The following is a 24,129-nucleotide window of genomic DNA, read 5'->3' as shown; positions in this document are numbered from 1 at the left end:
ATCCCAAACCCTTTCTGGAACCCTTCAGAATCCAAGTGTTGGGCAAAATATTCAAGAGCTTCTCACCTCTCCATAAAGACAAATAAACACCGGACCAGCAAGTAGAAAGGTGGAAACCCTCCTGTTACTTCCAAGGGGCTTGGACAGGGAGCGTCTTTGCATGTATGTGTGTGTGCATGTTCATTTAAGTGTGGTCACATCTATGTGCATATGCATGTGGAGGTCAGAGGTCAACCTCAGGTGTCATTCCTTAGGTGCTGAACACCTTTTCTCTCCCTTCCCCTCTTTTTCTGACACAAAGTCTCACTATGTAGTCCAGCTGCCCTGGAACTCTCTAGGTAGACCAGGCTAGCCTTGAACTCACAGAGATCCATCTGCTTCTATGGACATACCTTTAACCCCACCCCCACCCCTTGAGTTCTGGGATTAAAGGTATGTGCCATCACGCCCAGATCACCTTTTCTGTTTTGACACAGTCTCTACTGGCTTAGAATTTGTCAAGTAGGTTAGGATGGCTGACTATTGAACCCCAAAGATCCACGTGTCTTCACCTCTCCAGCACTGGGATTGCAAACTGGTGACATCATGCCCATGTGTGTGTGTGTGTGTGTGTGTGTGTGTGTGTGTGTGTGTGTATTTTGTATGTGTTTACACATATGCAGGTGTGAATGTGTGTGTGTGCACATGTGTCGGGGGAGCCATCAGTCCAGATCAGGTATGTTCCTCAACTTCTGTGTCTGAGTGTTTTGCCTGTATGCATGCATGTATGTCTATGGCACGTGTACCATGTGCACATTGTGCCCTCAGAGGCCAGAAGAAGGTGTTAGACTTCCTGGAGCTGGGGTTACAGATGGTTGTGAGCCACTATGTGGATGCTGGTGCTCTTAACCATATCTCTCTGGCCCCCTACCTTACTTTTTTTTTTTTTTTTACATGAGTGGTAGGGATATAAACTCAACCTCATGCTTGCACAACAGGCATTTTACTGACTGTGCCAGCTCCCAGCTCATGCCCCGCTCCTTTTATGTAAGATCTGAGGGCTGTTCTCAGGTCCTTGTATTTGCGAGGCAAGTACTTTACAGACTGAGCTACCTTCCCAGCCCCAGACACCCTTACCAGCTTCCCAGTCCAACAGCTAAACTCCCGCAGAATGACAGACAGTCAGACCCAGGAAGAAAAAAGCTTCCGGGGTCACTTGTGTGACTGTGATGAGCATTCACTAACTTTTGTTTTCTTCTCAAAGTTCCTCAATAGCTCGTAAATTTCATAGTGATTAATTCACAATATTTGTAATCAAGAGAAAAGCCAATCCATTTGAAAATAAGAGCACAAAACTTCTGGTTGTTTATCCAAGGTCCCCAGCCCAGAGCTCTTGCACAACGAGAGCCAACCATCTCCATGTCTGTTTATGTATGGAGATTTTAATTCCTACTTCACTACCCTTAAATTTCCCTAAGGAAAAATGTAGCCAAGCAATCAGGAGAGGGATGCTGAGAGTGAGTCCCTTTTCTGAAAACATTTTTTTTTTTTTTCTTTCAGAAAGCTTTCTAGGTCATCGTAAATTGCAATGGCATTCAGGTCGGGAGTGAACGATATTTCCCAAACTTTGACATAATTTTACCCATGCTCGCCTTTTCGTCTCGGGAAGTAGCCGCAGGGTGCTCAGACCTGTATGCAAAGGTCTGTGTGTGATGTCAGCCAAGCTCATTGACCTTGGATGGGCCCTTCACTCCAACTAGGTCATTAGAGTAGCTAATTAATCAGGCTTCTCTTCACCTCTTGATCTTAAAAAAAAAAAAAAAAAAAAAAAAAAAAAAGCTTTTTCAAATGCTTGACAGTTCAGTCATCTCAGCCCACAGAGCATTTAGCACTGAACTGAAGAGGCAATACCAGCTCAGTGCCTAAGTGAAGTGGCATTTTGAGAGCTTACCAGACAGGGGGCATAATTACAGGGTGACTCTGGCAGTCACTCCAATAACATTTGAGCCTGAAGTGAAAGCAATTGCTTCTTCCTACTTGTAATAAAAAGCTCTGATGCGTCTGCCCTTCACACGGAGTCTATGACTCGTGCTCCCCCCCCCCACTTTACACTATAAGAATAAAAGCATCGAAGCATAAATAGTGAGTGATCTGTAAAAGCTAAGGCACTAAAGGGGTGGCCACGCCCCTACTCCATCAGGCGCTGAATAGGCCATAATTCGGCATTGTTCCGGTGCAGCTGCGAGGCGTCAGCCAGGAACACTGTGAAGCCTGAGTGACGCTGGAACCTGCCTCTACTCTCGGTCTCCAATCCAGACATTAAATCCCGCCAAACGGTTATTTTTTTACCACCACTTGGACCCAGTCTTTACTCTTCAGTCTATATCCTCAGCTCCTCCCTAAGCCAAAATTGCTCAGGGTTCCATAGCAGGTGTGAACTTAGAGAGTTGCTTTTAACAGGATGAGGCTGAGCTGGGAAGCTGGGGCTGTGGAGAACTGGGGGAAAAAACGGAGCTCTCAGCAACTGAGGATGGCCGCAGCAGTGCTGTAAGAGCTATCTAGAAGGAGGGAGATGGGGAAAGAGAAGGAAAGAAGAAGGGAGGGAGAAAAGCAGAAAGGAAGGATGGATGGATTCTATTCGCTAGTTTTCTAACTGGTCAGCGATGGCTTAGTTAAGCCCCTGCAGTAAGGACAGGGCTTTTTGGACATAGGGAGATTAAAAGTTCCTCAGCTAGACTGGGGATGTGGCTCAGTTGGTATAGTGTTTTCATGGGACAGCATGCATGAAGTACTAGGTTCAAGTCCCAGAATGTATGAACTGGGCATGGCGTTACACACATGAAATCCCAGCTCCTGAGAGTTGGAGGCAGGAGGATCGGTAATTCAAAATCATCTTTGGCTACAAAGCAAGTTTGCAAACAACCTGAACTCCATGAGACTGACTCAAACAGAGTTCCCCAGCAGACTGTGGGAGGGGAGCAGGCTACACCCTCGCTGGCTCACACAGATCTGTAGTGGGCACAGATGGCTGCGCCTTCACTGGCACACACAGGACTGTGATAGGCACCCAGGGACAGGTGCAGGTCTGGACAGGGCAGACATCAGTCTCTTTCCTCTTCCTGAACACATCTCTGCAAGCAAGCTTCTTACCTCTCATGGGACCATTGGCCACGAAGACACATATGGGGCCTCAGATGCCCCTGGAATGCTGAGCTGAGTCTCCACCTCACTTTGTGTCTGATGGTCCCTATGCAGCCTCCCTCCCTGAGAGACAGTGTGTGCCCCAGCGGCACCCATCTGTGGTTGCAGGGGTGAAATGGTATCCATTAGCTTAGTAAACAGACACAGATATGTGTGGCCTCCCCCAAGCCTGGAGGTGGGGAGCTCGTATCAGACCCAGCTGCCAGCCACTCATGGCACAAATATACCCTTGGCTCTTCCACGCCACAGAAAGCTGCCAGTAAGTGACACAGGATCCTATTACAGTCGATGCTCTGACCCCAAGGCCACATGTGTGTAACCCAGTCTTCTAAAACAGTGCCAGCCAACAACAGACTGACTCTCACCAAGCGCCTGAGACAAGCCCTCACTTTGCAGATACGGAAACTCTTTCCTGAGCCTGAGCTCTGAGTCCCTGGGCTCAAGGATGAGGAGACGCCCTGGGACCTAGCCCAACCCTGGGGCAGAGGGATTGGGAACCAGCTGCCCGCCCTAGATAACCCTGGTTTTCAGGACTCAAAGCCAGTGTCCTTCAGTGGACCACCCCCTGCACCAGAACAAGGTCAGGGAAGAAAGAGCCATAGATTTTGGCCAAGAACTGCTTGGGTCACCCCTGCACAGATCCTTGACTTCTGTGTACAGGATACAGCCCATAACAACCTGCTCAAACCCTTAGTTTACCCTTCCCCACCCTCCCCCTCACCCCCCACACAACTAAACACACATTCTTTTCACCTCAAGTGAATTTCAGCCAACAATGCCTATGTTCTCAGTTGTTCTGGAAAATGAGAACTCTCTAGCTGTCTTAATTTACAGATTGATATGGAACAGTGGTTCTCAACCTTCCTAATGCTGTGACCCCTTAATACAGTTCCTCATGTTGTGGGGACCTGCCCCCAGCCATAAAATTATTTTTGTTACTGCTTCACAACTGCAATGAATGAACTGTTATGGATCATAATGGAAAAAGCTGATATGCAGATGGTCTTAGGCAACCCCAGTAAAAGGGTCTTTCAACTCTTTAAAGGGGTCATGACCCACAGGTTGAGAACCACTGATATAGAGCCTAAGAGTCATACAGCTGAGCTGGATACTGTAGTGTATGTCCATAGTCTCAGCCCTTGAAAGGTAGAGGATTTAGAGTTCCAATTCCACTACATGTGAGTATGAGGCTAGCCTAGGCTACATGTGACTGTCTTGTCTCATTAAAAAAAGGAACGGAGGGAGGAGTGGAGGAAGGAGGGGAGGGATGGGGAGGAAGGGAGAGAAAAAGGAAGGAGGGAAGGGTGAGTGTGCCTGAGACAACCTGGAGTGTCCAGAGGTCTGCAGCAGAAAGTGCAGACAGGCCACACCGTGTGGCCTTTGACAAAGTTTTCCCCTTGATCATGTAAAGAGCAAGTTTCTTTCCGTGATCCTCCAGTTCCCCACAGAAAAGCCAAAAGCCCCCTTTTTCCCCCGGTTTATTTTCATTCTCTTTAGAGGTGACTCTCAGGGAGAGCAGCACTAGTAACACTGACAAAAAGAAAAGGGGGTAAAAAGACGCTTGTCCCCTGACATGGGGTCCCACCGTCTATGGGGACCTCACCGGCAATGACACATTACTTAATATTTTACCTTCCTGTCCATTTGAAAACAAAATCAAAGAGTGGACCAAGGGTGGAGAAATCTCATCAAAACCTACTACATATTGTTCAATAAACACCTAAGTAATTAATTCTGTGTGGAGCTGAGGACCCCAGAATCACAGCAGACAGCCCTGGTGGCCTCCCAACAGCCTCACTCAGGAGGCTTCAAATTACACACCCTCCTCCTCAGAAAGAGTCCTACCAGCTCCACCCCTTGGAAATTAGCCACACAGACCCCCAAACCAGGTCCCAAAGCCACTTGAAATCCAGGGTACTTACCGACTTCCTTTGGGAATGAAAGTCATTTTAAAACAAACAGGAGGAGTCCGTGCTTTCTGTCGCCCTGAGCAGGCAACCTTGGAGGCTGGCACACTTTCAGAGGGACAGCTTCCGCAGGAGCTCCCGTGGGTCCCAGAGGGCAACAAGCAGATGTCAAGAGCTGAGCTGTGCTTCCAGGGCCTGATGGGTCCCGCCTGGGGTCTTGTGGGTGGTCCTGCCTCCCTGGCAGCGCCCTTGTCTTCTGCTGGCCACAGCTGCAGAGACTGAGCCCTGACAAAGCCAGCATGTGGAGAGCTAGGGAGGCAGGCAGGCGGGGCTCAGCCCGGGATGCCACAGACTGGTCCCCATAGCAACACTGCCGAGGAGCAAGGCTGGTGGTGCCGAGCTGGTAGTGAGTGGGGCAGTGGCCTGGGTAAGCAGGAATCCATGTGGTTTGGGGCTCCAGGAGGGCACAGGAAAAAAAGGCTACTTATTATTCCTGACACCATCACCCACCTACCACTTCTGACAGACTCAGGGTTCTGAAGCTGCAGAGATCTTTAAATACTCTTAATATCACAGAGAACTCCTTTTCGTGGTGTGGGGACACTTGACTCTGTGTAAAGGAGGCTATAGTGAAAATAAACGTGTGTTTTCTTTTCTATGCTTTTTGGTTTTTGTTTGGTTTTGGTTTTGGTGTTTTGTTTTCTTTTGTTGAGACAGGATTTCTCTGTGTAGCTCTGGCTGTCCTGGAACTCTCTCTGTAGACCAAGTTGGCCTTGAACTCACAGAGATCCACCTGCCTCTGCCTCCCAAGTGCTGGGATAAAAGGTGTGCACCATCACCGCTCTGCCAAAACATGCATTTCCTTAAGGAGATCTTTGTATGGATGCTGTGCCAGAGTGTATATGCATATGTGTAGTATAGAGAGTGTGTGATGTACACAATGTGTGGTGTGTAAGCACATATGCGATATCTATCCTGTATGTCTGGGTATGTAACGTGTGTGGTATGTATCTGTATTGTAGGTATGTGGTGTGTATATGGTGTTATGTTTTGTGAGTAAGGGCTCTAAGAAGCCCGGACAGTCTCTACCATGGTGTTTACTTGTAAACGGGAAGGTGGAGTAAGCCCTAAAGAATCCCACAGTCCCACGTGCCCACCAGCTGACCAGAAGTGTGAGTCAGTGGCTCTGGGTGGCCAGTCCAGTCCAGCCATCTGCCTCCAAGCCCAGAGCTTCTCAGGTTTTGTTCATTTGTCTATATACCCACCATCTCACTACACATGTGGGATTCATTAGAACAAGGCCAAAGTCCCACAGATATTCCTGACATGCTCTCCACATGTCAGCAGTAGGACAGAGAGGAAGTCAGAAACCTGGGGATCTAAGATGTTACTTGTGAAATTAAAGTGCAACAAAAAGAATCCATTCTAAAGGAAATGGTTGTCCCTATGAGCAGCATCAGTCGGGGCCTGAGCTCAGTCCCCACCTGGAGGGCTGGGTCTTGCGCCAACTCTCTGTCAAGATGTCTGAGTGAGTTCCTATTCCTCAATGCTGGAGGAGTCTGTGGATACCAAAGCCAGAGTCTCTGACGCAGGGCCCAGCTCACAGGCATCGCCTAGGTAATTTCTGCGGGTGCGGTCAGTATTTGCATGTACTTTTTTTTTTTCTTTAACCAGAATCTAGCCCACGTGTAGACACAGTTTTCCCACCCTGCATCCAACTGTAGACGTTGTTCTGTTAATTGCGATTCTCCACCACTGAGACCCTTTCCACCCAGTCCTTCTGCTTCCTGGCCTGTTCTTTCCTCAGCCTTCTCCACCTTCCCTGTATTCAGACCCTGACAGGAGTTGGAAAGGGGTGGAAACCAGGAATGAGGCACTTCTCTCTCCCCAGTGTGCTGGGTTCTATACTCCAGTCCTGAACCACAGGCCCACGCAGCCCCAGCTGCCAACCAGGATGACGACCACAGAGAGTGACTCATTTTACATGACCACGTGGCCATTTAGAGATGGATGGAGAACTTTTTGTCGTCCTAAAATACCTCACACTACCCAGAGCATGAAGGCCTCACCCCTCCAGATCTCAAGTTCTATTGGTTTGTTCAGAGGTTTATTTAGCTCATTGTTTTCCTTTGTTGTTTGTTTGAGACACGCCTCTCTGGCCGGCCTTAAACTCTGATGCGTCTACCTCCCCCTCCCAAGTACTGGGATTATAGGTGTGTGTCACCATATCTAGTTTATGTGGGGCTGGGGATCCAACCCAGCGCTCCCTGCATCCTAGGCAAACACTGGACTACACCCCTACATCCAGACCCCGAATCCCTGGTCTTTAAGACCACGTTTTTTATTTGTTCCTGAGTGTCATGTTAGGGAAGGAATAACAGTGATCTAACGTCCTATACCCCAATCCCACAGCTGCAGCGGCCCACAAGGTTGTGGGAGCTCCTTGTGTGTGCCCCTGCATGCAGTGCTAGGCAGGAGAGACTCTGATCAGGGGAGATGCTTGGCCCCCCAAAACTGCTTACCTCTCAAGCCTTCCCGCCTGGAGGAGGCTCTGGCTTCGAAGCTGTAAACATCATCTGACCTCCACTATGTCGGGAAAATCCCTGAAAATAACAGCATTGGCTTGAGGTCTGGGATGAGTGTCTTTGTCTCCTGAGGAGCCCTTGATGTGAAGAACTGAGGCACTGTATGTCATGTGGTCACCGGAATAACCAGAGGGTGACGCAGCAACACAGGGAGTCACTCAAAATAGGCAGAACTGTGGTTAGCACTTGGAAAAAAAATGATTTCTGGAGATGTGGGGCAGGCAGAGCATGTGGGGGACCATGGGAAGTGCTCCCTCCTCTTCCTCCTGCTGTGATGACAGACAGTAAACAAAACGGGGGGGGGGGGGGAGTTCCTTTGTTTCTGAGGTGTTCATTATGTTACAGGCACTTTTCATAAATGCTTTCATTTAATTGTCCAAATTCAGATCATTTTGCCCCAAACTAACCATCTCTTGGGAAGAAAAAGAAAAAAAAAAAAAAGCTGCTAGGATGTAGCTCAGTTGGTAGAGCACTTGCCTAGCATACAGAAAGTCTTGGGTTCGAACTCCAGCACTACACAAACCAGGAATGGTGGCATGTTCCTATAATCCTAGTGTTTGGTGGAGACATCTGGATCAGAAGTTCAAGATCATTCTTGGCTATATAGTGAGTTGAAGGCTAGCCTGGCCTTCATGGGACCCTGTATCAAAAATAAGAAAAAAAAAACAAACCCTGCTTTGTAATTTCTAAATCACTGGGAGGGGAGCAGCATTGTCTCATTTCCAGGATTCACTCCAAATTCTGCTCCCCAAAAGAAGCCCTCGGTGGTTCGAACCACATGTCACACAGAACTCATCCCCAGAGGATCTGAGCCTATAGTGGACTTTGTAGTTCAAAATCTAAATTTGAGGTTTGAGGATTGTGGGTTTCCCAGTGGCAACAGAAGATTGTGGGCCGTGTTTTAACTCTGAGCTTCATCGGCTGGGTTTGAAGAAACCCTGGCAGCTGGCTGTGCCTGTGGGACATTTCTCCTTTGCTACAGAGGCTCATGACATTCTCCTCCCCCCTCCCTCCCTCCCTCTCTTCCTCTCTCCCTCCCTCCACGTGAGTGTGTGTGTGTGTGTGTGTGTGTGTGTGTGTGTGTGTGTGTGTCTTGTTTCTAGGGCTGGGCTGTGAACTGCAGGATAACTGGCCCTTGAGTTCCCAGGCCACTTTACCACCCAGCCTTCCATCCCACGTGAGAGTGCTAGGATTAAAGATGTGAGGCTTAGTGCACTCAAAGTGTTCACAGTGATTAATCCATCACTTATCCTGTAAATATTTAGTAAGCAATTCTTAAATTTTTATTTAATATATATGATATTTATTTCTGTCTTTTGTTCTCATACAGAACACAAACACAAATTCTGGATAGACTTTTTTTTTTTTTTAAATGTAGCTCAGGATCCTTCTGCCTCAGCCTCCTGGGTAATAAGACTCCAGCTGTGCACTGTCACACCTTCCCGAATTCTGTTTGGAGGTGGGTTTTCCTTTTCAGGATATTGTGGGAATTCTGCCTTCGGTCTAATGACCAATGGAATGGAGCAGGTTGGCCTGATGGGCATGGTCAGACGAGGTGGGTTGGAGAGATGGCTCAGCGGTTAAGAGCACTGGCTGCTCTTCCAGAGGTCTTGAGTTCAATTCCCAGCAACCACAAGGTGACTCACAGCCACCTCTAGTGGGATCTGATGCCCTCTTCTGACATAAACGTGTACATGCCCATAGAGCACTCATATACATAAAATAAATAAATCTTTAAAAAAAAAAAAAGAGGAAGAAGGTCGTGCACGCCCTTTTTTAGGTGGAGGGTTCCTGATGCCACGGCTAGGTGACCTTGTGGGGAGTTTCCCCATCTTTCCCTAGTGGAGAAGAAGCAGCGGTAGCACTTCATTCTGTATTTGTGAGTGTATTGTATCGATTTCATCCTTTAATAAATCTTCCTGATCCAAAACTTCTGTGGCCTGCCTGGAGTTGAAGACTGGATAGTTAAAATTTTCCTTCGTTATGATAAAAGGTAAATTAGATATAAAACTTTAGACTCATAAAGATAGGATAGATAATTTTCTTTAACTTTGCCAAATACAAATAGACTAGATATTGTAACTGTAATTCTTTTGTTTGTTTGTTTGTGGGAGTTGTTGTTGTTGTTGGTTTTTTTTTTTTTTTTTTTGAGACAAGGTTTCTCTGTGTAGCTTTGGAGCCTGTCCTGGAACTTGCTCTGTAGATCAGGCTGGCCTCGAACTCACAGAGATCCACCTGCCTCTGTCTCCTGAGTGCTGGGATTATAGGTGTACGCCATCACTGCCTGGTGTAACTGTAGTTCTTGCTTGAAAATTGTTTTATTGTATGTAATTTTACTATGTTAAAGTTAAAACCTTCCTTTTTGATTAGACAGAAAGGAGGAAATGCTGTGGGATGGTCTTTCTGTGTACTGTGAATGTGTGTTGCTCTCATTGGTTGATAAATAAAGCTGCCAATTCTGCCAATTCAAAAAAATTCTGCCAATAGCCAGGCAGAATGAAGTTAGGCAATACAATCAATCTGGAGATGAAGAAGGGCAGAATCAGAGGGGACGCCAGCCAGCCACTGAGGAAGCAAGATGTGTAGAAAATGAGGTAACAAGCCACAAACCACATGTCAAAGCATAGATAAGAAATATGAGTTAATTTAAATGTAAGCACTAACTAATAATAAGCCTGAGCCACTGGCCAAACATTTATAATTAATATAAGCCTCTGAGTGATTATTTGGATACAGCTGTAGGACAGAGAAAAGCCTCCATCAGGATATTGCTCATTCCATCTTGTGTTGTCACATGCTAAGATACCTGAGATGCCATTTCTGGCCTGTGGGCCCTGCAAGCCTGATACATTATGTATCTCATGGTAGTACCCCAGTGCTGAGGGTTGCTCCCAGCTTAGCAGACTAGCTTGGGAGTTGGGGAGGAGTTGATTCTATCACTCTTTCTCCTATGAATCAGAGCTACCAAGGGAGAGGACCTGGGATGAATATGCTAGGCAACACAAAGTTCCTATTCATCCTGTAAAATGTTACAGGCATAGGCAAATGCTACAAAGAAAAGAGATTCTGGGCAGGAGTTATAGCTCAGTTGGTAGAGTACTTGTCTAGCATACACAAAGCCCCAGGTTCCATCCCAGGCATCAAACAAATCAGTCATGGTGGTAACCCCAGATCTTGGGAGGTGGAAGCAGGAGAATTGGGGGTTTAAGGCCACACTCAGCTGCCTGAGTTGGAGGCCAGCCTGTCTCAGAAGTAAATGAGCAAGAAATCCAGGCAGATGGTTTAATGAGTAAAACTACTTAATGCATGAGCCTGATGAACTGAGTTCAGATCCCCAGAACCCACATAAAAAGCTGGATGTGATAGCACATAGCTGTAGTACAAATTCCCTATGGTATAAAGAACATGCGTGCCAACTTAGAAACCAACACATAGACAAATTGGCTGAAAGATTGAGAAAACTTGAGCTGCAGAAAAGGCAAATTCAAGACATCGTTTTCTCTGAGGAAAGAAGGAGAGGATGGGGGCTGGAGAATAGATTGTAGGGAACTGTAGATTTCAAAAATGGCATTGTTCTCAAAGCCTGTGATAAAAATGACTCAGCATTGAGAGAGAGAAAAAGGCAAAACTCAGCAGGACAGTCATTTATGGGAACAAATGCTTCTAACACAGGCCCCACATTTTCCATTATGGAATGCTTTTCCCCCTGAAGACTTCTACCCATAATAAGAACTCGTCAGTGGGTTTTGTTTGTTTGTTCATTACTTTACATTTCCCTTGATGAAAAATAAATAAATAGCCGGGCGGTGGTGGCGCACGCCTTTAATCCCAGCACTCGGGAGGCAGAGCCAGGTGGATCTCTGTGAGTTCGAGGCCAGCCTGGTCTACCAAGTGAGTTCCAGGAAAAGGCGCAAAGCTGCACAGAGAAACCCTGTCTCGAAAAACCAAAAAAAAAAAAAAAGAAAAATAAATAAATAGGGGGCTGGAGAGATGGCTCAGAGGTTAAGAGCACTGACTGTCCTTCCAGAGGTTCCGAGTTCAGTTCCCAGCAACCACATGATGGCTCACAACCATCTGTGATGAGATCTGGCGCCATCTTCTGGCCTGCAGGCATACATGCAGACATATGCATAAAACCTGAAGTTAAATCCCCAGTACCACATACTCACATGGACGGACACACACACACACACACACACACACACACACACACACACACACAATCTCAAATGCAAATATAAATGCATCTGACTTGCAGGCAGGATCACCAGTCAAAGAGGCTGTACTTTGTAGCTGCTTCAGGGTGGAAGAGCTGCAGGCTGGACAGAGAAGCAAATGCCAGCTGATTGGTGGGCTGGAAGGAGGAGGAGAGGTCCCCAGCCCTTAGACGCAGGGAACTTGGACACTCACAGAAGATGCGGATCCTCAAGGGTTCTCACCCACCGGTGACTCATGCCCCACAGCTGCTGAGACCCTTTGATTGCTCTGCAGACTCTGAGGCAGTTGAGCTAGCCTCTTCCCCGCCCACAGCCATCACCCCATTCTGTGACCATAGGTGACCCCAAAGACTCAGAGTTTGAATGACTGCAGCAATGTTCACTCTCACTCCTAGATATCCCAGGGTCTGTAGTCTTGATCCTGACTCTTCAGCCCCCACATGAGCCTCCTTTGGCCTAAAAGAACCTGTTCACAGAACTAGGCAGAGGGTGGCAGATATTGTCAGGCTGGGAGGCAAGGGGGTGGGGGCAGGATCTGAGACACCAGGGAGAAAAGGAAGAGACCACTGAGAAGGGCAGGAGGGCAGCTGTAATAGGACCCCTGTGCACTCCTGGTGAATGGCCATTATTCGATTGGGTTTTACCCACAAACACATGCTCAATGAAAGGGTTTGGCATCATAAAATAGTAATAGCATAGCCGTACCAAGTGCAGGACCCTCTTGAGTGTCAGGCCCTGAAACTGCACAGTCATAGACCCATGAAGCTGCCCTGATTATAGAATGGAGAGGTGGAAGGTTCTATTTCAATATCTTGGTCTAACAGAGCAGGAAGCTATGAATTCCAAGAGCTAATACAATGATAAGACAGACGCAGCAGAAGTGGGTGAGACTGTGTAAGCACCAGGAGCATAGAATTGGATAGGGCCGTCAACGCTTCCTTAATAGGAGCTCATGGATCTTGAAGGATAAGTGGGAAATCTCTAGGAGGAGGCTGGGGCAGGCATTCTAGGTGTTGAAACAGAAGGATTGTGATCAGCTGTCAATGAGTCCTGAGGCTGATGTCCCAGACCTTCCATACCACTTGGTTGGGTCCTGAATATCTAGCTGATATTTTTCCACTCTATTTGCTGGAACTGAACTGTGCTCAAGAAGCTAGCTGCTGCCTAGAGGCCAGTGTTCATTCTGTATGTCAAAAGAGACTCGTTACTCCTGCTTCAATTTCTGTATCTATATCATAAAATGCTCAGTCTCCTGGCTTGGGTCTAAATGTGGTCCCCTGACCCCATGATTGTTTATAGCCTGGCACAGTGTTCATGTTGGCTGACAACATCCTGTCCAATATCTTAGGTACATTGCCCAGGCCCCAAACCAATATCCTGATATTTCCTCAGCCCAAGTTTCTGCTCCTCCTCCTCCCTCCAGGCCACTCCAAGTGCCTCAAGTCTGAACTCTGTGAGTTCCAGGCCCATGCAAAGCCCAGGGAAGGAGACTGAGAAGCACACAATTCAGCACTGCATCCAAAGACCAAAAAGGTATCAGGCTAGACCAGACACCATCGCCAGCATCCAAATGGATCAGCAATACCTGATACTTAGTGCTTCCTCCATCAGGAAATCGCAGATGTCAATATCAGCTATACTTAGATATCACATGGGCTATACCTGCCCTGGGCTGGACACTGCAGTTCAGGAACTCAGGCACTTTCCCCACAGCCAGGCTGGTTCCTATTCTCAGACAACACACTTCTAACTATTATTGGGGCAAAGAAGAAATCTCAAGAGAAGTAAAAGTAATGGTGGGGGTTGGGGCTTGATAATGGGTCTGTGTAATGGCCTCAAATTTACTATGTAGCTGAGGATGACCTTGAATTTCTGATCCTCTTGCCTCCATCTCCTTATGCTGAGTTCTTAGGAGTGAACTACTGTGGTGATGTATTGTGTCCCCCAATATTGTGCACCCTAATAAAGTTTATCTGAGAATCAGATGAAAAAGCCAGCCATTATATTAAACATAGAAGTCAAGCAATGGTAGCACATGCCTTTAATCCCATCATTCGGGAGGCAGGGATCTATCTGGATATCTGTGAGTTCAAGGCCACACTGGGAACAGAGCCAGGCATGGTGATACACACCTTTAATCCCAGCACTAACCATAGAGGTCTGGAGGTCTGTACAGACAGACAGATAGTGATGTAGCTGGGTAGAGAGAGGAAATGAGATGGCAGAACAGAAAGGCATATAGGCATGGGTATACAGGAAGTAGGTCTCTTTGGAGACTGAGGTGAGGTTGTCTGTGGCTTTTCCTATTCTTCTGATCTCTCAGGTTTTTACCCCAATGTCTGGCTCCGGGTTTTTTATTAATAAGACCATTTAGCAATTGTTACAAACCACCATGCTCGATTAGAAAATACTTTAGGCCGGGCGGTGGTGGCGCACGCCTTTAATCCCAGCACTCGGGAGGCAGAGCCAGGCGGATCTCTGTGAGTTCGAGGCCAGCCTGGACTACCAAGTGAGTCCCAGGAAAGGCACAAAGCTACACAGAGAAACCCTGTCTCGAAAAACCAAAAAAAAAAAAAGAAAATACTTTAGGCTGAAATAAAAGATACATCTCAAATTTTGCTGGAGGTGAGTAAAACCATGTTTGCACTGGATGTTTGTGAGAGGTGTTTGTTAAAGAGAAGGAATGTATGGGTGGCCATCTAAGCATCTATCTTGAGAAACTAAGGAACAAAACAGCCCTAAAACAAACAGAAGGAAACAATGAAAGATAGCAGCAGACTCAGTGAGAAAAAATCAGTAAATCCAGCGGTTGGTCCTTCAAATAGATTCAACAAATTGGCCAATGCTTAGCCCCTGTCTTAGTTGGGCTCTATTGCTGTGAAGAGACACCATGACCATGGCAATTCTTTCTTATTTTTATTTATTTATTTATTTTGGTTTTTTCAAGACAGGGTTTCTCTAACAGCCCTGGCTATCCTGAAACTCACTCTGTAGACCAGGCTGGACTAGAACTCACAGATATCCTCCTGCCTCTGCCTCCCAAGTGCTAGGACTAAAGGCATGCGCCACCATGGCCTGGCCCCATGGCAACTCTTATAAAGGAAAAATACTTAATTTTTTAATAGCTTACATTTTCAGAGATTTAGTCCATTATCATCATGGTGCAGTATGATGGCTTTCAGGCAGACATGGTGCTGGATAAGGAGCTAAAAGTCCTACATCTTGACCTATAGGCAACAGGGAGTGATCTGAGACACTGGGAATATCTTAAGCATATAAGACCTCAAAGCCCACCTCCACAATGACACACTTCCTCCAATGAGGTCACATCTACTCCAACAAACCACACCTAATAGTGCCACTCCCCATGAGCTTATGGGGGCAATTACACTCAAACTACCACAGCCCCTAACAGGAGAAAGGGGATAAAACTCACCAATCTCATAAGCCAGTGAGATGGCTCAAAGGGTAAAAATACATGCTGCCAAACCTGACGGCCTGAGTTTGATCCCGAGGATTCACACGGTGCAAGCAGAGAACCGACTCCTACAAGTAGTTCTCTGACCTCCACGTGTGTGACGCTGCTTGTGTGTCTCCCCCCTTGACATGCATACAAAATAAATAAATATTTAATAAAAATAAAAAGAGAACAAATTGGGGCTGGAGAAATGGTTCAGCAGTTAAGAGCACTGACTGCTCTTCCAGAGGTCTTGAGTTCAATTCCCAGCAATCACATGGTGGCTCACAACCATCTGTAATGAGATCTGATTCCCTCTTCTGGTGTGTGTGAGGACAGATCACTCATATACATAAATATGTTTTTTAAAAAAGAGAGAGAACATATTTTTCCATTCTCATTTCAATTCTCTAATGAATTACCACTCTGAGGATTATGTGCACCAGCACCTACCCATTTGATACGATATCTTTGCTTCATGTGGTCTGTGAAGTGTGCCTCTTGGTCTGTAGAAATGTAACTTCACAGTATAAAATGACACAGTTATCTTCTGTTGGTACTTTTTATCATACTTTTAACATTTTCAACTGTGGTTCACTATGAAAAGTCCAGTGCAATGTGTCTGTTCCTGCCAGAACCAGCTTATAGCTCCAACAAGGGGTGACTAGCATGGCCTCCACGTATTCCATTTTCAGCTGTGGTTGGGAGTTTCCCTTGGGAATCTGTCCTGTATCTCTCTGTAGTTTCTGTCTCTGCTATCAGAAAGGAGAGTTCTTGTGTGTGTGCACATGTGTGTGTACGTGTATGCACTTGTGTGAGATTAATGTTGAATGTCTCTTCAACTATTTCCCATATAATTGTCACGTTGGCAGTACGAGGGATTGAACCTAAGTCCTTGAGTGTGCTTGGCAAATGTTCTATCACTAACCTCTATCCCCAGTCCCACCTTATTTTTTGAAACAAGGTTTCTCATTGAACCCAGAGTTGACCTGTTCGGTTAGACTGGCTAGCCAATAAGCCCCAGGGATTCTCCTGTCTGTCTCCCCAGCACTGGGATTACAAGCATGCACTGTCATATCTGCCTTGACAAGAGAGTTATTAAGGGCATTTTGTACCCCAGAAGGTGCAAGCAACTCACTCACAAGCAGCCCACCTCTGCTCAGCTGCAGTTCTCCAAGTGCTCCCACTTGTCAAACCCCAGAGGGCACCTCACTTGAGTCCCCTAGGACACACACCTGCTAGATGTACTCGATCATTGATTTTAGAAGGGTTCTTCAGGTGCCAATAATGAGTTCCACGGGGCTACACGCAACTTGGGTATCCTTTCAATGACCCGCTTCACCACTGCTGTCTGTCACATGGCCAAGCCACTGGTCACTGCTCGTATGTCAGTGAAATCCTAATGTGAGGGCTCTTAGCATTGTGCTACCCTTCCACAACTGTAAGGAAAACAGCTCACTGGTCATCTCACTGGGTGGGTTTGTTCTTACTGCCTTGGCTCTGAGTTTCATTAGTAGGTCATGTTATGGTGGCCTTGGGGTCGGATATTAGCCATTCACTTTAAAATAGCTATTTGTAAATTAAGCAGCCCTTCAGCTCAGTGGGGACTGTTCATGGGGCGTCATCATTGTGGCCATAGACCTGGGAGACCCCCAGATGGTTCTCCAGTCATCCTGTAGGGTGCATCCCCATATGATGTTCCATCTTGTGGAACTCTTCTTGGCACTGTCTTCCCTGGGGTGTGTCTCTGACATCACTCATGCATTGTGGGAATTTCAGATTTCAAGATTATTTTAGGTTCCTCAGGCTTAGTGGAGTTCCAGTTAACGTCCACTTGCAAGCCAGTAATTTTGTCTCTAACAATAGATAGGTACATAGCAACTGACAAGGGCCTTGTCCAAAATCCCAGGACTCACCACTGGGTGGCACTCAAGGACTCCTGCCATCTACCCCAATCTAAGGTCTATGAACTGTCACCTTTTATGTGTGTGAGAGAGCCACATGACTGAAGAGAATCTGTTGGTGATAAGATGGCAATGTTTAACATTATCATTACTTAAAGTGATCATCTATTTGTTCAGAAGATATTGTTCATTGTTTCAAATTAATGGCATATGGTGATGTATAAGAGATTAGGTAATTCTGTATGTTCTCATGGAGTATAGTCAGTTAATATGGACTGAAGGGTAAACTTACCTATTGGTCATCTCACAACAGGGAGGGAGGTCTCTAATGTGATGTAGTGTCCACCCCATGAGCATATTCGTGTAGAGGAGACAGCTGCAGTCACTTTACAGAAATCCATTCACACGTTCCTGTACATTCTCAACTTAGTCTCCTTGACCCAGCAGCCATTACGTCCTCATATCTTTTCCATATAACTGGAGCCCCAGCTGGAATTTCACTTTATAGAGGTCCCATGTCCAAGTACGACAGAAAGGTTTTTTTTTTTTCCTCCAGCTCCTGGGAACTTACACATTTGAGCATATTTGAGGAGCCTTTGGGAGGTCATGAGGGTGGGGTTCCTGTCAGTGCTTCTTTTCTCCCCATCTACCTCCTTTCCCTCTCCGATTGTGGGATATGTAAAAGAAATGTACTTCCCCCCCCACCTTTATTTCTTACTTTGTACTATCTTTTCTATCAAAAGGTAAAATAAGGCAAAATTCTTTTTTTTTTTTTAATTGTAAAGAAGCCACTTGGCAGAAATTCAAATTCCTCCAGGGTCAGTACTTTCTGAAATTAAAATATATGTGCGAGGTTGCATTCAGTGCTGAAAATTTCATTCTACTCAACAGCTGTGGTACACTAAATTAGCCAATCATATAAGGATGTTAAGTCTAGCTCCTGACCACTCAGAGGGAGGCACAATGATTCACACGAGGATTAAAAACCCAGTGGTACCCCTGCTGGGGAGTGCTTGACTGCTTGATGGGGCACCGGTATTCATCCTTCTGCAAAATAAAACCTTTTATCTTGATGAAATATTTTGGATTGTGTGGTCATTTTGTTGAGATTCTTTTTTTTTTTTTTTGGTTTTTCGAGACAGGGTTTCTCTGTGTAGCTTTGCGCCTTTCCTGGAACTCACTTGGTAGCCCAGGCTGGCCTCGAACTCACAGAGATCCGCCTGGCTCTGCCTCCCGAGTGCTGGGATTAAAGGCGTGCGCCACCACCGCCCGGCGAGATTCATTTTTTACCTAGTATAGAAGCCAGAGAAGACTTGAATGTGGTCATGGTCAGAACCCATTCTTCTGCTCAGCCTCTGCTCTTGGCCAAGGGTAGAAGCCATTTTGGCTCTGAGTATAAATTGGCAAGCCTTTGGCTGAATGCTCAACTATGAAGTCACAGAGGCAAAAGCTGGGAAGCAAGGCTTACACATAAAAATAAACAAAGCAGCTACATATCGTCAGGGAGACGGAGTTTGGAGCAAACCCACAAACAAAAACACCATTTGAGTTGGTACAATACTGTACTTCAAAGGCCAAGAATTTAACAAACACTCAGAAAAAGAAATCCAGAAAGAATTGTGTCCTCTTGTCCCAGACACTGGGTTTATCAGACAAAGCCTTCAAAGCAGCTATTCTAAAGAAGTTCAAAGATTAAGTTTTAGAAAAGTTAAGTAGCTAAAAGATGCGCATGACAGCAATGATTCAACAAATAAGGAAATTCAACAAAGACAGGTTATACAGAAGAATCAAGTGGAAATTCTAATTTTGGAATTGAAAAGCATAGTAACAGAAGAGGAGCACTTACTAGAGACATCAAAGGCAGAGCAAACAATTGCAAACTTCAAGACGGATCAATACAAATTGGCCAATTTGAAAACAAAAAGAAATGCAGATGGATAGCAATTTTACTAGTCAAGAACAGCACAGGCTCTTTGTATCCAACATCAGCAATTTCCATAAATATTTAGTTTGATGCATGCTATTGGGAAATTTCCAGAGCACTGAGTGGACTGGGCTTTTGCTTTTTTGGTTTCACTGTTTTGATTATTTCTTACAGACTCAGAGGTACTCTTTGGGGAAAAAAATTTACTAATCCTATAACTATATCGCATCAAAATTGATGATTACTGGCTCGGTCAGTAAAGGGCTTGCTGTACAAGCATGAGAGTGGACCTGAATTCAGATTCCCAGCATGTGCCTGTAATCCCAGCCCTGAGGAAGCAGACACAGGAGGATCCCTGGGGCTTGCTGAGCAGCAAGTCTGGCTGAATTGATGCACTTCAGGTTCACTGCCAAAAATAAGATGGAAGGCTGTCGAGGAAGATGCTCCATATTGACCTCTGGCTTCCACTCACACTGCCACAGCCCACACCACATGAACTCATATAAAACACATACACACACACACACACACACACACACACACACGTACACGCACACGCACACGCATGCACGCACACACGCATGCACGAACGCACGTGTTGTTCATTTTTTTTTTATTACTCTTTTGGGGTGCCTGCCACCCAGTTCCTAAATAAATACACATGGAGGCTTATTATTACTTATAAATGCTCGGCCTTCACTTGGCTTATTTCTAGTCAGATTTCCTTAACTTAAATTATCCCATCTATCTTTTGCCTCTGGACTTTTTTCTTTTCTTACTTCTGTATATCTTACTTTCATTATTACTCTGTGGCTCACTGTGTGGCTGGGTGGCTGGCCCCTGATGTCCTCCTTGATCTCTCTTTTCTTCTTCCCTCTTATGTTTTTCTCCTTCTATTTATTCTCTCTGCCTGCCAGTCCCGCCTATTTCTCTCTCCTTCCTCACTATTGGCCATTCAGCTATTTATTAGACCGACCAATTAGGTGTTTTAGACAGGCACAGCAACACAGCTTCACAGAGTTAAACAAATGCAACATAAAAGAATGCAACACATCTTTGCATCATTTTAAGCAAATGTTCCACAGCATAAACAAATGTAACACATCTTAAAATAATATTCCACAATATACATGTACCCTCACAACAAAACTGCAAATAACATCTTGTTTGTAGTGTTATCTATCAATCTATTTATTTTTGTAATACTATAGTTAAACCTAAAGCTTCATGCTTAGTAAGAAAGCACTAGCCTGGCAGTGGTGGCCCACGCCTTTAATACCAGCACTCAGGAGGCAGAGGCAGATGGATCTTTGTGAGTTCGAGGCCAAGCTGGTCTACAGAGCAAGTTCCAGGACAGGCTCCAAACCCACACAGAGAAACTCTGCCTCAAAAAAACAAAACCAAAACCAAACAAAAAAGCACTCTACTACTGCATTCTATCTCCCGCACTCTATTTACTTTATCTCTCAAGCCAGGGACCCACTAAGCTGTTTAGGCTATCCTTGAACTATCTCTGTAGCCCAGGCAAGCTTTCGTCTTTTGATCTCTTGTCTAGGCCTCCCAAGTGCTGGGATTATGGGCATGTACCACTACACCTACATCCAAATAACACTTTTACTGCAAAAATTGCAAAAATTTTACCTGGAGAGATGGCTCAGTGGCTGAGACTCTTTGTTGCCCTTCCAGAGCACTTGAGTTTGGTTCCAGCAACTGTCTGTAACTCCAGTTCTAGGGGATCTGACATCATTTTCTGACCTCCTTGGGCACCTGCACATACATGGCATACACTCACACAGACACACATACATACACATAAATACAGATAAATCTTTTTTTTTTTTTTTGGTTTTTCGAGACAGGGTTTCTCTGTGTAGCTTTGCGCCTGTCCTGGAACTCACTTGGTAGCCCAGGCTGGCCTCGAACTCACAGAGATCCGCCTGGCTCTGCCTCCCGAGTGCTGGGATTAAAGGCGTGCGCCACCACCACCCGGCCCAGATAAATCTTTTTAAAAAACTATCTTTTCTTGTTACCTATTTCTATTCATAAACCACTTCTACAACACTTACTTATTCCTCTATACCCAGGGCTGCAAGGGCTTTCAAGCTGAAAGCTCCATCTCCTAGTGATCTTTCCTTTTAGAATGCTGGATGGACAGACATGGTTATGCCAGTGAGATTTGACTTCTAGCGGGGAGAAGGAAGAAGGTACTACTCCCCAGACAGTGGTGGCACATGATATGCAGGCTCTGCCTGATGTAAACTTCACAAGGACCTGTCTCACTGAGCTCTCATCCAGCTTCATGGATCTAGGCAGCTGTGACCTTGGCCATGATTTTCTATATGTTCTTGTTGCACAGTTGAAACACCACTACTGCAGCATGACTTGGAGATCTAGCCACAGGTCCCTGACAGCTACTTTTTGGGCTTTGTCATTTCATAATTAATCCCTAGCTTTAAATCTCCCTGTCTGAAACATCAAGAATGATTTCGACTTCTGAACTACAACCTCACCTGAACAATTATATTTTATAGGAGTGTGATAGTTAGCCAGGTAGGAAGTATATGAGTCACTGGGAGACTTGCCACTGAAGGGGATAGTGGGACCCTGCCCCTTCCTGTCTCCTCTTATAATTCTGGTCACAAGACAATATTTCACTCTATGTGAAGTATTGCCTCACTGCATGACCCAGAAGCAAAGGGCTCAACCAATCGTGATTTGAAACTTCCAAACCTGTGGACCAAAGGAAACCCTTTCACTTTTTAAGCTGTCTCAAATATTCCTTATAGTGATAGAAAGCTCACACACTCATGAACCTTCAGTAAGGACTAACAAAGGTAAATGCTTACGGCTTGAACAAAATATGAGACAAAGTAGATTCTCAACAAACAGTAGGCACGTTTTTTCTTTTGTATTTTTAGTGTGTGTGTGTGTGTGTGTGTGTGTGTGTGTGTGTGAATTATACAGGTATGCATGTCCATGTAGACACCAGTCCTATTAGTTCTGCCCCTCCCCATATATGAGCTCATTTAATCTGTTTTATTTAGTTGTTATTATGTATACAGTGCTCTGCCTGCATGCATCCCTGCAGGCCAGAATGGGGCACCAGATCTCATTACAGATGAGCCACCATGTGGTTGCTGGGAATTGAACTCAGGACCTCTGGAAGAGCAGTTAGTGCTCTTAACCTCTGAGCCATCTCTCTAGCCTGTTATGTAATTCTTGACTGTATATATTGTATAAACTTATTGGATATAGTTTTTCTTGTATTAGTTATAAGCTTCTTTAAATTTTAGACAAAAAAAGAGAAAATGTGGTGATATTGTGTCCCCCAATATATTGTGTATCCTAATAAACTTATCTGGGGTCAGAGGACAGAACAGCCACAGAGAGGCCAGAAAATGGTGGGACACACACCTTTAATCCTAGCATTCTGAAGGCAGAGATCCATCTGGATCTCTGTGAGTTCAAAGCCACACTGGAAACAGCCAGGCATTGTGACACACGCCTTTAATCCCAGGAAGTGGTAGCAGGAAACAGAAAGGTATATAAGGTGTGAGGACCAGGAACTAGAGTCTGGTTAAGCTTTTAGGCTTTTAGCAGCAGTTCAGCTGAGATCCATTTGGATGAGGACTTGGAGGCTTCCAGTCTGAGGAAACAGGATCAGCTGAGGAATTGGCGAGATGAGGAAGCTGTGGCTTGTTCTGCTTCTCTGATCTTCCAGCATTCACCCCAATACCTGGCTTCAGTTTTGATTTTATTAATAAGACCTTTAAGATTCATGTTACAGCCTTGCTTTCAAGCTTGAGCTTTGTCTCTCTGTCTGTCTGATTCAGCAGTGAGATCAGAGAGGCCCAAGCCCGGGTGGGATAGGGTTTTTATCATAGCAGAGGTTGGGGTGAGGGGATTTCCGGGGTTCAGGTCCTTGATTGGCTGACATTTGTCTAGGGTATCTTGGTATAAAGGGGAAATAGGTGTGTGCTAGGTTCTGGGACATCTGGCAATTTTATCTAATAGCTGGAATGTTTGGGATGTCAGGTACTTCCCTTTAGATGCTGGCCCATCCCTGGGTGGATCCCTGGGTAGTATAAGCTTATGGCTTTTCCTGGATCTGGGTGTTGCCTACTAGTAAGCCTGTCATGGCAGCTATGTCTGGACCCCTAAGCCTGTCATGGCAGCTGTGTGGTCAAGCTGTTTTGGGCCCCCCCACAATGACCACTGCAACTCTTATAAAGGAAAACATTTAATGGGTTGGCTTATGGCTTACAGTTTCAGAGGTTCAGCCCATTATCATCATGGTGGGACATGGTGGTGTGCAGGCAGACATGGTGCTGGAGCTGAGAGTCCTACATCTTGACCTGTAGGCAACAGGAAGTGTGTGTCACACTGAGCAACGTTTAAGCAAAGGAGACCTTAAAGCCTGTGGTGATATATTATGTACCCTAATAAAATTTGTCAGGAGATCAGAGGACAGAACAAGCCACTAGATTAAACACAGAGGCCAGGCAGTGGTGGCACACACCTGTAATCTCAGTACCTGGGAATCACATACCCTTAATCCCAACAAGAAAGGTGTACAAGGCATGAGGAGACAGGAACTAAAGGGTTTTCAGCAGAAGTGTCCCTTTCAGCTGAAAGCTCTTTCAGCTGGAGCTTTTCAGGCTGAGGAGGCCTGGAGGTAAGAGGTGGCTTGTTCCTTTGTCTCTCTGATCTTTCAGCTTTCACCCCACTATCAGGCTTCCAGTTTTTTATTAAAAGACCATTTATCAATTCATGTTACACGAGCCCACCCCCACCGCAACACACTTCCTCCAAGGCCACACCCACTCCAACAAAGCCACACCTCCTAATAGTGCCACTCCCAGTGAGCTTATGGGGCCAATTCCATTCGAACTCCTCCTCACAGGCCCCATTAGGGATGGGAGCTTCCACACAACTAGAGCAGGGGTACCCAATGC

General features: G+C 45.7%; 1 protein-coding gene across 1 annotated transcript in view; it reads right to left on the bottom strand.

Annotated features, from left to right (window-relative positions):
* Fgd3 (FYVE, RhoGEF and PH domain containing 3) overlaps positions 1-15,165 on the bottom strand; it is a 69,536-nt gene extending 54,371 nt beyond the window's left edge. Inside the window, exon 1 of the mRNA XM_059262977.1 lies at positions 15,020-15,165. The gene's annotated coding sequence lies outside the window, so the exon portion shown is untranslated. The remainder of the gene's footprint in view (positions 1-15,019) is intronic.
* Positions 15,166-24,129: the final 8,964 nt, after the last annotated feature.

The sequence above is a fragment of the Peromyscus eremicus genome, chromosome 5 (genome assembly GCF_949786415.1).
Source record: "Peromyscus eremicus chromosome 5, PerEre_H2_v1, whole genome shotgun sequence".
Lineage (NCBI taxonomy): Eukaryota > Metazoa > Chordata > Mammalia > Rodentia > Cricetidae > Peromyscus > Peromyscus eremicus.
Note: the sequence above shows the minus strand (reverse complement) of the source record. Positions and strands in the feature narration are given on the sequence as shown.